The 14,933-nt window shown below is 44.2% G+C and overlaps 2 protein-coding genes across 2 annotated transcripts in view; one reads left to right on the top strand and one right to left on the bottom strand.

The window, feature by feature from the left end:
• LOC119647993 (facilitated trehalose transporter Tret1) overlaps nucleotides 1-5,916 on the bottom strand; it is a 108,105-nt gene extending 102,189 nt beyond the window's left edge. Inside the window, exon 1 of the mRNA XM_038049399.1 lies at nucleotides 5,701-5,916. The gene's annotated coding sequence lies outside the window, so the exon portion shown is untranslated. The remainder of the gene's footprint in view (nucleotides 1-5,700) is intronic.
• Nucleotides 1-14,933, top strand: part of LOC119647084 (protein stand still) — a 94,512-nt gene that overhangs the window by 34,863 nt on the left and 44,716 nt on the right. The gene's annotated exons all lie outside the window — the stretch shown is intronic.

Raw genomic sequence — 14,933 nt, 5'->3', positions numbered from 1 at the left:
TAACGGAATCAAGATGAATGGGACCGGCTAATTGAAGAGACAGCTGACGAGCGGGAGATGAGAGGAGAGATCATTTTTACTTGAGGAGAAGATCGGTCGCGAGGAGTTCTGCTGTGGTACCGTGAGAGACCTAAGTGGTTTCGAATTAATCGGCGATTGTTGCCATCAAAGTGTTAAAATTTGAGGCGTTAAGATTTAAAATTGTGGCGATTATCAGGAAATTTTTAATACTTGAAGTTAAACTAATTCCATTTTTACAATTATTTGCCCAAAAAAATGTGCTGCGCGCATTGCGAAGACTTTTCTTTGGATTATGTCATCATCATCATCATCAACGGCGCAACAACCGGTATCCGGTCTAGGCCTGCCTTAATAAGGAACTCCAGACATCCCGGTTTTGCGCCGAGGTCCACCAATTCGATATCCCTAAAAGCTGTCTGGCGTCCTGGCCCACGCCATCGCTCCATCTTAGGCAGGGTCTGCCTCGTCTTCTTCTCCTACCATAGATATTGCCCTTATAGACTTTCCGGGTGGGATCATCTTCATCCATACGGATTAAGTGACCCGCCCACCGTAACCTATTGAGCCGGATTTTATCCACAACCGGACGGTCATGGTATCGCTCATAGATTTCGTCATTGTGTAGGCTACGGAATCGTCCATCCTCATGTAGGGGGCCAAAAATTCTTCGGAGGATTCTTCTCTCGAACGCGGCCAATTCGCAATTTTTCTTGCTAAGAACCCAAGTTTTCGAGGAATACATGAGGACTGGCAAGATCATAGTCTTGTACAGTAAGAGCTTTGACCCTATGGTGAGACGTTTCGAGCGGAACAGTCTTTGTAAGCTGAAATAGGCTCTGTTGGCTGATAACAACCGTGCGCGGATTTCATCATCGTAGTAGTTATCGGTTGTGATTTTCTGTCCTAGATAGGAGAAATTGTCAACGGTCTCAAAGTTGTATTCTCCTATCCTTATTCTTCTTCGTGTTTATGTTTGACCAGTGCGGTTTGATGTTGTTGGTTGATTCGTCTTCGGTGCTGACGTTGCCACCATATATTTTGTCTTGCCTTCATTGATGTGCAGCCCAAGATCTCGCGCCGCCTGCTCGATCTGGATGAAGGCAGTTTGAACGTCTCGGGTGGTTCTTCCCATGATGTCGATATCGTCAGCATAGGCCAGTAGTTGGGTGGACTTGAAGAGGATCGTACCTCTTGCATTCACCTCAGCATCACGGATCACAGAGGACGCATGATAGCGCATCCCCTTGTCGTAGACCGTTGTTGATGTCGAATGGTGTTGAGAGTGATCCTGCTGCTTTTATCTGGCCTCGCACATTGGTCAGGGTCAGCCTAGTCAGTCTTATTAATTTCGTCGGGATACCGAATTCTCTCATGGCCGTGTACAGTTTTACCCTGGCTATGCTATCATAGGCGGATTGGATTATGTCGGGGCGAAAAAAATTGGAGGATATTTCTGGCGGAATGGAATTTTAATAGTTCTTTCGAATGTCAATTATTCTCGTTAATTATTTACTTGTAAGGCTTAGGATACGGTAAATTCGCACGAAATTGATAAGTTTGAACTGCTATAACTTTGACACTGATAGTCATGAAACTTGCATATGGTCGATATTCTCCACTATGCCAGCGCAAAACTTAGTACTCCTAAAATGAACTTAAGGGGGGTTTTCAGTCAATTTCTAAAAGTTGGTAGTATACTATTAGTAAGTTTATTTGAGCAGATATCGGAATGGAACATATTTTGATGCTTAGATTTCATGCAGGCACACCTTTGGGGATTTTTGAGTTGGGTAGTTTCCGAGAATGAGTACTGTCTTACTTTAAGTGTGTGCATTTTGACTCTTTACTCGCACACTTTACAGTTCACGTCAAAACTAGTATCAGAACTAATCGAGACCTTTCAGTTGATACCCCACACGACTGTATTCGTTGAAAAAAAAAAGTTAAATCCCTTTTTTGCTTGTATGGGGAGCCCCCCTTTAAACTCCACCTAAATTTGTGTCACTCACTGTATGCATAGGATTTCATAGTTCCCATCTGTCCACCAAATTTCGTTCGGATCGGTATGGCCATTTTGAAGAAAAGTGCGTGTCGCAGACAAACAGGCAGACAGGTAGACAGGCAAACAGTGAATCGATTTTAATAAGGTTTTGTTTTACACAAAACCTTAAAAAGAACGCCTAGCTGTTAAGCGGAAAGGCAACATAAAGAAGCCCAGGCAGAATACTCTCTTGATTTCCAAGGAACCTGCTATCTCCCACGAAAATATGTCAAAGAAAGTTAACACTAATCCTCAATTATGAAATAGAGGAGCTGATGTCCTTAGACTGAAGAACGCACGAAAGAGCTACCTTCTATACCACCTCAAAGGGGATGCAAAACAGCGATCGTTGGACGTACAAAGTCGAGTCAAAAATGTTTTTATAGAGGAGGCAACTATCAAATACTATACCCATTTGACAATACTTGGGGGTAGTGATCGATATCAAAAATTATCTCCACTGATAGTTAGTGAGTCAGTTCGATCCGTAGAAACTTATGCTATAAAATGCATCAGAAAGACATACTGCGGAACACAAGTAGTCACAATCAGCTAATTGGAGGAATAGGCAAATAAAATGCTCCGAGCTGACAAAGTAAAAGTTGGATGGGCCATTCGTAGCTCTCTAGAAAAGCTAACAGCAGCCACGTGTTTTAGATACCTTGAGTACGACCATCAGTTGAACCTTAAACATGGCGAGGCTGTAGAAGGTCTGTTGATTCATACGATGCAGCAGAGAGATTTTGACGTACATAGCAGTTATTGGTGATCCCTGCAAGCGGTGGATAGTTCTATTTGAGCTAGGGATAAAACGGGTAAAGCTGTTAACTATGAAAGTACTCTCCCCAAGACTTTATAGAAGCCACTAAAGAAGGATCCGTCGGAATTTTTAATAGAATCCAAACAAAAACAAGTCAAGAAACCGGAAGCTGGACGCTTCAGGTGCCAAAGGTTTTCTTTTATAATGACATTTTAGTGTGCATTTGTCCCATTAGTCCGTAACACGTAATACATGCATATACAGGGTGCGGCAGCATAACTTCCTTTTTTAAAATGCGCGCCACTCAGTTAATTGATGTCATAGCGGAGCGCCAGCGGTCTCGTTCAAGAGGGGATACTGTAAAGTTTTGCCCCGACACAGTTCAGTCGCCGTCATGCGTTGGAATAATGAGGAGCGTGTCTTTGCCATTGAGGTTAGTTTTCAAGCGGATGTTCGGTTATTGCAACACAGCGTGCATTTCGGAATCGCTTTAATTTAGCCCCGTTGGCTCCCGTCCCAGACCGCAAATCAATTGTTACATGGGTCACTACATTCAGACAAACTACAAGTGCGACAAAAGGAAGAACTGGAGTCCCTCGGCCCGTTAGATCACCTGAGAACATTGAAGCAGTGAGAGCGTCAATGTTGCGATCGCCACGGTGTTCTGCGCGCAAACTCGCATCTGCCCTTGGACTATCCGATCGTTCTGTGAGAAGAATTCTTCGTGATGATCTTCATTTTCATCCCCATAAGATGGCGATAGTGCAGGAACTTTCAGAACGTGACTTCAATTCTCGGATGAATGCGTGTGAGCTTCTTCTTGATGCCGTTCCCGAGGGTGCTATTGTTTTTTTAGCGATGAAACCCATTTTCATTTGTGTGGGTCGGTTAACAAACAAAACATGCGCTACTGGGCTGACACCAACCCTCGAGAATTGCATCAAAAGCCGTTGCATTCACCCAAAGTCACAGTGTGGTGTGCAATTTCCTCAGCTGGAATTATTGGTTCCTGGTTTTTTTGAGGAAAATGAGGTTACAGTGAATTCGGACCGGTATATAAACATGCTACAGAATTTTTTTTCTCACGACTAAAAAATTTGGATTTGGGGGACATTTGGTTCCAACAAGACGGTGCAACAGCACACACTTCAAGGCACGCTCTCCCGATCTATCCCCTTGTGATTTTTTTCTATGGGGTTTTTTTAAATCCCGTGTTTATGTGAACCGTCCAAGAACCCTACAAGATTTGAAGACCAATATCCAAGAAGAAATTGCCAACATAACACCTGCTATGCTAACAAGAGTCATGACAAACGCCAGAAATCGGTTTACGCAATGTATGGAGAATGGGGGACGTCACCTAAGAGATTTGATCTTCAAAACAATGTAAATAAAAACTTTAGACATGTACCTACATTATAAAAAATAAATAAATATTTTCCGATGCATACAATAATTTTTATTGAGTTTTGAAAAAAGGAAGTTATGCTGCCGCACCCTATATTATGTGAGAATATCCACTTCTCTGGTTTTGACATTCAAAGCCTTGAATTTGCAAAAAAGCGACAACTTTGACCTATTAAAACCTTGTTAGTAATAGCGCGATTTCCACCACTTAGTAGGATCATGCTCTATGTTATAGCTTACTTTTTCGGTTTTTTCGGTTAGGCGATTTCTGAGAATCGGTCCGCGAAAGAAATGATCACTTTCTACCCTCCCGTCCTCCCCATCTTCTGAACAAATGTCAAAACTAAGACCAGCTTCGGAAAGTACTAACAGATGGACAGACAGACAGTAAAGTATAATTACCGAAAATGGTTAGTATGCTGTTTCTTCAACGGTTGTAGTGTTGCTCTGAGACAGGATGAATCCTTAGTTGGATAGGTCTATGATAACTGCAGTAGAATTCTGCTCCTAATAAAGCATCAGGTTTATATGGCAATCTTAGTAAAGCCCTGAATATTTTGATAAAAAAAAAGTATATATCTACTCCCCACTGCCTGCTTGAAAGACCAAGCTAATCGCTCCGTAGGTGTCGGCGTGTCCACCAAACACGTTGAGCGTATGGACGACAGGCCAGACCCCTACTCAAAGGAGAGATGGAAGGGAAACGACCACCAGGAAAACCCCCAAACAAATAGGAAGACCCAGTGGACAAAGGAAGTTACACGCTTCTCGGTTTCCGAAATTGGAGGGCGCGATCACCGAGAAGAATGTAGACGATATCAGATTGTAACACCTTAGTAGAAGGTGGCTCCATCCAAATCTAGCCCCTATTGACTATGTCCCACTACTCACCTCAGTAAGATACTGACATTTTGTTCTAACGTGCAGTACCTCCACGTCAAGGATGTAACTTTGACCTATAATAACTTTGTTAATAATAGTAGGATTTTTACCAGACTTTCCAGTATCGTGCTCTATATCGTAACTTACATTGTCTTATTGGAGAAAGAACTTCTCGACGGTTTTGCGCAAACGTTGCAAAATATGATAATTTATTATTATTAACGGTACTATTGCTAACTTTATTTGAGCAGATTTCGAGGTAGAAAGTATTTTCAGTCATGATCACTATTTTCTTCATGTATTTCGGGTTGGTGGTTTCTGAGAACCTGTTGGCAAAAGTAAAAGCTCCGTAGGGTTCTAATCGAGAACTTTCATTTGATGTTCCACACCACTATATTCCGTGGCGAAAAACTTATCCTTCCTTGAATTCAACGCAGGACTATGTTATTTACGATGTCACATATCTACAATATTAAAGAAGGTATTTTTCTCCAATGAAAATATTTGATTCACTAAAGATTGTTTGACACTAAGGTAGTTAACTAGAACGAAGAAGTTCACTGGATTGATTTGTTTTGACATTCCGTACCTGCAGCCAGATCCGGTTCACAAAATGTTGACTCGTTACTGCTAGTGAAAGTAGGATGCACTTCCGTAAAAGTATTTCGAGAGAACGGTTGCACATATTTATATATACTTTTCTACTTTCTTCTTATCTAACTGTTGTAGTCAGATAATATCAAATGATTATATCGAACAACATTATGGCAGGCACTAATTCTGGACACGACTACAATTTTCTACGAAATGAGGACAAAAGGACACCTAGAAAATACACACAGCTCTGATAGCAATCTAGAAATTTCCTAACAGATGATTCATAAATAGAAAAGTATTTCAAAATATTCTCACGTGACTATTCGTGACTACGCGCATGACCAATATGAGTTCACCCTCTATCAATTGGAATGAGTCTGATGTCATATTGGTTGGTATTTGTCCTTTCCAAATACCGTCGTCCTAGTTTGAAGAAGAAATATTTGCGGAGAAAATTTATCTTTAATATTCACATTAGGTTACGCATATATTTCAAGGTTCACGTTTACTAACCCTTTCTCAGTGGAGTAATTGGACAATCGGCAAAAAACAAAATGGCAAACATCGTAATGAATGGAGTGCGTTTATTAACCAATCCTTAAGCGTAAAACAGAGGAAGTAATTTTTGTTTTGGGTTAAATTGTTTGTAGAATTCCTAAATATACTATCTGCAGTAATTATACGTAAGGAAGCGGAACCTTCAGCGGGAGGTGGGGACAAGCAAATAAACGTGCTTAGACCTACACGCACAAAAAGCATAAGGCTAACATATCGATGCTTCATGAAGATAGAAACAAAGGATTGTAACTCTCCAAGTGGTAAGAAATCACAGACTTCGAATCCACCGGCGACTTTGAGAAATCAGATCGTGGACGAGACATGGAGTTTGGAGGCCTCAATAGGTTTGTGTTCCCTCACCCCCACCCCGGCGAGATCAGGCAGGAAGGATAGTACAGCAACTCCCATAATGGGAGGAACTGGAGACCTGACTACGCGGTCTGTCTGTCAGTGACACTGTTGACTCAATCTTCCAAAAAACGGCACAGAAAGACTGAACGAAAGGAAACGTCAACCACGAAGGAGAAGGGACTACAGGCTTGCCTGTCAGAACTTTCTCCTCTGTCTCTACCAGGAAAATCGGAAGAAAGGGAAGCTGATGATGTGCACCCAACTGGTCTAATTCCGGCATGTGGAAACAGACACTTGCAGCCCGGACACTGTGAACCTGGAGAGCTCCGACGTCAACGGAAAGCACTGCAAAAGGAGGCGAAGTTTCTTTGGAATGACGACATGGGCGTTGCTATTTTTGTACATTTCTGGTTCAAGAGCCATGGGTTCGTTTTGACAAAATCGGTAATATTGGATCAGTAAACTAGGGAGGATTAGGATCTTCTTTGATGGGAGATCTTCGAGACCGAGGGCCTGCATACTGATGTCCAAATCGTTTGGGGAAACTGTGCTGAGACAATTCTGTTCCCAGGACATTCTTGCGGTCAACTTACTATACCAGGTTAATGGTAAGAAGAGAAACGTCATAGTTGCATCTGCTTACTTACCCTATGATCCTTTCTGGCGTCCGCCGAGGCAAAAACTAAGGGATCTGGTAACGTTTGCAGAATCAAGCGGCCTTTAACATTTAATTGGATGTGATTCGGCTCCCCAGCCGACTAAGGACTTCTTTAGCGATTGAAGACCAATTGGAAACGCTGACTTTTAGGGTGCTTTGAAGAAACGGCAAAACGGTTCCATGATTGAACAAAGAACTCAGGAAATCAACCACACGACTTCTAAATCGTGCTTGAAAAAACAATATAGATGAAGACTGGTTAAACTTTCGGGACTGAATATCAGAGGCTCGTAAAACGATCGAAACGGGACTCTTTTGAAGCGTACTGTGAGGAACTGAAAGGTGAAAGAGGGACTTCCAGGCTGTGCAGAGTTCTTAATAAGGATGAGTCAGCCAAGTTGGTCTCTCTCAGAAAACCGAATGGTGCTTTCACGAACTCCAGAGTTGAGTCTATGCAGACTCTCTTGGAAGTACACCACCTGAGAGAACAGATCACAGAAGTGACGATTTCTGCAAAACTTTCAACACGAAGGTGTTGTAACCGGTATCTGGGCACTGCGAGAGTGGTTGTTACCAATGAAAAAGCGTGAGCTGTTGTACTATCATTTGAAAACTTTAAAGCACCTGAAATGTTGGCTTCTATCTAGCGATGCTAAAAGAGGATATTAAACAGTTAGAGCAGCTTCTAAGAAATATTTTTCGGGGGTGTCTTGCTTGAGCTACGTGCCTTCCTCTTAGCAGAAGGTCAATGTTGTCTTCACACCTAAGCCAGGGAAAGATGAACGTCAGATAAATCAGCTTAGCATCATTTTCGCTGAAATGTCTAGACAGAGTGGTTGAGCATCACATTCGCGAGAAGGCGCCAAGGTCGCATCCCATAAATGAAAACCAATATGTTTACCAACGTGGAAACTCCTGTGAGTCAGCTCTCCACTATTTGGTTTGACGGTGCGCCTTTCCAAAAGCTCTGTGTTGCCACCAGAGAGCATAGCATTGATGAAACTTTAATCGGATCTATGCTATGCTAACGTAGTGGTTGCTGTGTGCTGAAGTCAGTGTTAATCGCTAGCTAACAATAGAAGCGACAAAAAGCTTCCTTCAAGGAGGTGTGCTATAGCCACTTCTGTGGAGTATGTTGATCGACATACTACTATGCGAATTGCAAAATCTGCCCATGCACGTTCAAACTTATGCTGATAACGTGGTTGTGCTAGTTGTTGATCGAGATCTCGGAATAATAATAATAATAATAAAAATTGTTGGCGACAGTCATGGAAAGGTGGCATACCACCTTATCGGTGCGTACATCTGAGGGTGCTAATACCTCAGAGCCCATCCTTATACGGAGGAGCATCTTCCAGGGGGATTCATTGAGTCCTCTTTGGTTTTGTATGGTACTGAACCCCCTTTCATGGCTACTGAATGATGCTAGAGGGCATGGTTTTGCAATAATATCTCAACACCTGGCAGCTAGGGATAAAATGCACCACCAAAAATGAGAAGAAGGAGAAATTTAAGGTCCGGTACGGATAACCGGCGGGAGTTGTCTGACTTGGTGACTGGGTCGAGCTCTCGTAATGGACAGCATGGCGTCGAAACCGCTAGTCGTGGGGCGGTTCGACGTCTAGGCGCCACGACGACTAGGAGCGCAGCTCAGCCTGCTGCAGCTGTTTCCCGGCTACCATCAGGGAACGTGTTCGACTTGAGGTCATCGGGGAAACTGGTGACCGAGAGTCGATGGGGGCAGAGGCGGCGGCATCAACAACACCACGCCGCACTGCAGGTAACAGTTTCAGTACTCGCCGAAGCACTCTTCTCCACCGTCCAGCTGAGGTTTCCGCTGAGGTTCGGGACGAATTCCAAAGAGCGTGTATAGAATTCTCGGATATGGATCCTTTGCATAGACCAGGCATTCCCAGGCTCTATGCATCTCCAGCAACTCCGGGAATTCTATCTCAAATCAATGATGAGATTGCATCTCGACTGTGTGCTGATATGTCGCTGCTGCAACTACAATCACTTGTGTATTGTGGTGCAGTTGCGGCTATCAGATTGCACGGTCAGAAGATTCGCTTTCGTGTTATTGGTTTGAGTGACAAAAGAGATCCACCATGGAAAATTCGTTTGGAACATCGGCGGGACTCACTAAGTCAGGACATTGCTAGACTGATTCAGATCAGCACTGGCAATGCCAGCCGACGGGTGAGAAACAAAGTGCAGAGGGTTTACCGGAACTATGCCATCCCCTGTGAGACACCCGTTGTTGAAATTCTGGACACACTAAAACAGAAACTTTCTGTCATATGCAGTCGGTTACGACGGTATGGCGAAAGTTATTCCAGACGTGTCCAGAATGCAACATACGCGAGGAACCAGCGGAGCTTTTTCAGATCTCTCAACGAATCCCAACAGAGCGCCCAGACAATACAGTTCTCGGTGACGGAAGCGAAAGAGTATTGGGGTGGACTTTGGGGGTTACCTGCCCAGCATGTTGAGCATGCTGAGTGGATCACCGCCGAAGGCACCCGCCATGCCAATACACCTGGCATGAATTTTGCGGATGTTACCGAAGAGGAAGTTCGACGAGCCATAAACAGCTCGAAGAACTGGAGGAGCCCAGGCCTAGATCGGGTGCAGAATTTCTGGTATAAGAAATTTACCAGCGTACACAGTCGGTTGGCATGTAGTATAAATGAGGTCATGAGTCGGCCGGAGGAATTTCCACAAATTCATCACGTCCATTATTAGTGGAAGGATCAATGCGCACCTCGATACCAACAACATTCTGTCCGAGGAGCAGAAGGGCTGCCGAGTTGGGTCAAGGGGTTGCAAAGAGCAAGAGGCCAAAGAAACCTCTTCAGTTGCTATATCGATTATGCCAAGGCTTTCGACAGCGTTCCGCATACCTGGCTAATCGATATCCTACATCTGTATCGCATTGATCCGAAACTAATAAAGGGGCATCTTCCAGGGGGATTCGTTGAGTCCCCTCTGGTTTTGTATGGTACTGAACCCCCTTTCATGGCTACTGAATGATGCTAGAGTATGATGTTTTGCAATAAAGTATGGTCTACGTGCTAAGTGCGAACTGACACACTTGATGTACCTAGATGACATCAAGCTGTATGCTGGTACTGACAACCATCTTAGAAGTCTGTTGCGAATAATAGACATGTTCAGCCGTGATATTCGGATGGAGTTTGGATTAGACAAATGTCGAATCCAAGCCATCATGAGCCGCATGCCGGACATAGCATTGGTGACCTCCACATCGAAGCTATGACCGAGACAGACTTCTACAAGTACCTATGAATTCTGCAAGGAACCCATGCTCGAGTTGGTGATCTGAGGGATGCTCTGCTGTCCGAATTCCTGCGACGTGTAAAGCTGGTGCTGAAATCGCATCTCTCGGGGAAGAATAAAATAAGCGCGTTGAATGTATTCGCTATCCCTTCACTGGCTTATGCATTCGGAATATTGCCGTGGATGAAGACCGACCTGGAAAACGTCCAGCGGCGGATACGGACAACTATGTCCAAATTCCGAATGCATCACCCAAGTCTGCCGTGGAGCGGATGAACCTGCCTCGTGACATCGGAGGTAGGGGCGTGGTTGACGTGGCGGCACAACATCATCGCCAAGTCGACTCGCTGCGCGCTTATTTTTACAGTAAAGAGCAGGCGAGTCCTTTGCATGCGGCTGTCTGTAAGGCAGACTGTGGACTGCCTCCACTTAACTTGAAGGATCGATCTTTCAATCCTCTGAGTGGGGTGAAGTCGGACCAAGAGCGGATCGATGAATGGAAGTCGAAGGCAATGCACGGTAAACACGTGAATTGTCTTTGGCAGCCATTTGTCGATTTGCATTTGTCGAACAGATGGCTGTGTGCTGGGGAGCTCTTTGCTGAGACGGAGGGGTTCATGTGTGCCATTCAGGATGGCGTGGTCGCCACCCGAGCTTATAAAAAGCTCATCATGAAAGAACGGGTGGAGACCGACCAGTGCAGAATGTGTGGTTCGGCGTTAGAGACGTTGGACCATCTCATTTCTGGCTGTACTGTTATGGCACCGGTGCAATACATCACCAGGCATAATGCTGTAATGTAATGTAATGTAAGGTTATCCATCAAAACCTTGCATATAAGCATGTGCTGATCACGGGAACATGTCCGGTTTACCGATATGAGCCGCAAGCAGTACTTGATAGTTCTGCTTACAGCATGTATTGGGACCGGCAAGTTCTGACTGATCGCCATACCGCACACAACAACCCTGACGTACTGTTAGTTGACAAGACGGGTCGCTCCGCGTATATTATTGATGTTACTATCCCCCATAATAGCAACATTGAACGGAAATACGTGGAGAAGAAGGTGAACTATGAGCCATTGGCTCGGGAAATCTAAGAAATTTGGCGTCTCGAGCGGGTGGTTGTAGTTCCCATAATATTGTCAGCTACAGGTATTGTACCTAAATCCCTCACGGCTTCCCTTGATGTCCTGGGACTTTCGCACACTCTGGTTCAAACCATGCAGAAGTACACCATTCTGCATACGTGCTCGATGTTGCGGGGAGTACTCGACGGATTCTCCCACTGACCTACCACCGGCCACCACCACCAGCGTCCCTTTAGTTTTTAAGTAGGTAGAATCGTCCGAGCCTAAATGCTTGGCACTTAGTGCTAGTATTAGGTAAAATCCGGCATCTGCCGAGATTGTGATAACTCGGAAATAATTGTTGGCGCAACAATCCATATTGGATCAGTGCCTTGAAGTGTGTTAGAGCACTTCATTCAAGACCGAGATCTCGGAATGGTCGGTAAAATTACACAATGCACCGTTCATTTAGTTGACAGTTAGTGCCTCAGGCATGGACTTTCAGTAAATCAAATAAAACCACAATGGTATTATTTAAAAAAAAAAGAAAAAACTGAGTGGTCAGTAATGAAGGGTACAACCTTTCAACTTGCCGAAGAAGTGAAATATCTGGGAGTTATTCTAGACAAGAAGCTTCTTTGGATCAAACAAGTTGAGGTAAAGATGAAACAAGCTCTCACAGCTTATGGGTTGTGTAGTCGAAACTTAGCCTCTACATGGGGACTGTAAAGAACTCTGTGTCTGGGTGTCACCGGTGCCATGAGCACGACATCTGACGTAGCTCTGAATGCATTACTCAATTTGCAGCCCTTGGATTTGTTTATTCAGAACACTACAACGAGAGCAGCTCAATTTTTTTATTGGTGGTTGTGGAAATCTTTAAAAAACGCTGCTGCGTCAAGTTGTAGCAGAGTTTGGGATTCTCACCCAATAAAACCAACCCCACTTCTCTGCCCATATCCCCACAGGACCACCGAAAAGTATTATCTCCGCGAGGAGGGCTCCGGTTTACACCAGTACAACTAAGTCGCGCATCCGTCGCGTGGTGACCCATTCGGGACAGTCAGCGGATTCATCCAGTCCGAAGCGATGTAAGTACTTCCTGTATCCATCCCGTGCGGAACTGCGTTAGGTTGTAATTCAACTCTCCATGCTTCCGCTAGACCCATCTCTCAATCTCTCTCGGAATTATCCCACCATTGCTACCGCTTCCTGTATAGCTCCTACCTAGTGGCTTTCCGGAAGACCGCTGTTACTTTGACCGGATTCACCTTCATTCTCTGATGAAGACAGTGTCTCTCATTCGCTAGAGGATCCAAAAGAATCAACCCCGCGATGGCAGCCTCTGCCGCACCCTATACTGTCCTAAATGCACCGCACACCTTCAGCGCGATTGGGTGGTATGTCCAACTTACCATTCCCTGGTTCACGTCCTGGGGGCGTTTGGCAACTACTACCACCGCCAGGTCGTGTGCAAAACCAATCAACGTTCCTTCATTTGGCAAGCGAAGGCCGAGCACTTCGTTATACACTATGTTCTACAGCAGGGGCCCCAGCACGGAGCCTTGGGGAACATCTGCTGTCATAACATATTCCTTCGGCTGAGTTACAGGCATTCCTGACCTTCAGCGTCATCACTCCGCTGAACTTACTAGCGCCAATGCCTTCCGAACTAGGGCAACTACCGTTGTTACTGCATCGACAGTGAACCGTGCTCTGAGAAACCCATACTGCCGCTCCGATAGACCACCCGCTAGCTCGACGAAGGGAAGCAGCCTATTGTAGATCACCCTCTCTAACATCTTTCCTATAGCGTCTAAAAGATAGATATGGCGATATGAAGAGGGTGCGCCAGGTGGTTTTTGGGCTTCAGTAGCAGAATCAACCTCTGCCTTTTCTACTAGGCGGGAAATACTCTTTCCGCCATGCACGATTCAAATATACTTATGAACTATGCGGACTTGATATTAGTAACCAACTTCAGGGCTTTGTTCGAAAGCCCAAAGTCCAACTCATGTTACAAATATAAAATTTAAACAAGTGCAATTATAAGTTTCCAGCTTAGAAACAACAAGACATTATGTGATAATGAAACTGCAATAAAAAACTTATGATAATCAAAAAATATTCCAAGCAATACAATAGGCAGAAAATTATATTCTGGGTATTGATATCTGATTGGTAATACTAATTAACATAATTGACACCTATGAATACAAACTCTTCATTATAAGATAATCTCTGAAGATAGAAAAACGCTGGGTGAAAATTAAAGTCATTCTCCTTATCACAGGGTATTAGTCTTATCATCTCTAACAAGAGGGTATAAAAGGTAAACTGCTCTTTACCCCACATCAGTTCAGGAATTGAAACTTATTCAAAATGCGTTTCCTTCTCTTCACTGCCCTTCTTGCCGCCGTTTTCTTCTTCGTGTACGCGGATCCCATCCTGCGTCTTCCCGAGAATGGAGAGGATTTAGGAGACATCCCAGTACATCATCGTGCCAGGCGTGCCACCTGTGACCTGTTGAGTGCTACAAAAGTTAAAAGTACCGCCTGCGCTGCTCATTGCCTCTTGAAGGGACACAAGGGAGGTTATTGCAATTCCAAACTTGTCTGTGTCTGCCGATAATCACCTGAATCTAATTGTAATGAATTTCCTGAATAAAAATTTTTGAAATTGAACGTTTGGTCCTCTTCCTTGAATGATTATTTTTATTTCTAGCAATGGGAAGTCCCCAATTCTCCTATAAGGGTAAGGCGAAAAATTCTCAACGTGACATTGAAAGAATTTCCTCCGCAACCGATGTTTTCTTAGGTGCCCGCCATAGAAAGTTGAATGAAAAAAAGGAATAACAGGGAACCCACAATTTTCATCCCGGACCTGGATTTTCTTTTCTTTCTACGGCTTTATTGGAAGTGCAAGGAAGTTAGGAAATTAGGGAAGATGGCCAAACTTATCGTACCCCAAATCTTGCAGTTTCTCCATCATCAATACAGGTGCGTTGTGCTGCTGGAAGATGACTTATTCTAGTTCAAGACAGGTCTCGCTGCGCAAATTCTGGCGTCCAGCCGGTCAAGAAGGCTGGAGTGATCTACGCCTGTAATTACACCGCCTTTTTCACGATAATCAATGAACAGAATCCCTGTCGCGTCTCAGAATATCATAACCTTTCTGGCAAATGCGATTGACTCCGATCTCTTCGACGCCGAACCAGCAGCTTTCTTCGATTATTGGTTTGTTTCGCCAAAAGCCGCGCATTTACTATCGATCAGCCAGTAAA

Source organism: Hermetia illucens, chromosome 1, assembly GCF_905115235.1.
Source record: "Hermetia illucens chromosome 1, iHerIll2.2.curated.20191125, whole genome shotgun sequence".
Taxonomy (NCBI): Eukaryota; Metazoa; Arthropoda; class Insecta; order Diptera; family Stratiomyidae; genus Hermetia; species Hermetia illucens.
Note: the sequence above shows the minus strand (reverse complement) of the source record. Positions and strands in the feature narration are given on the sequence as shown.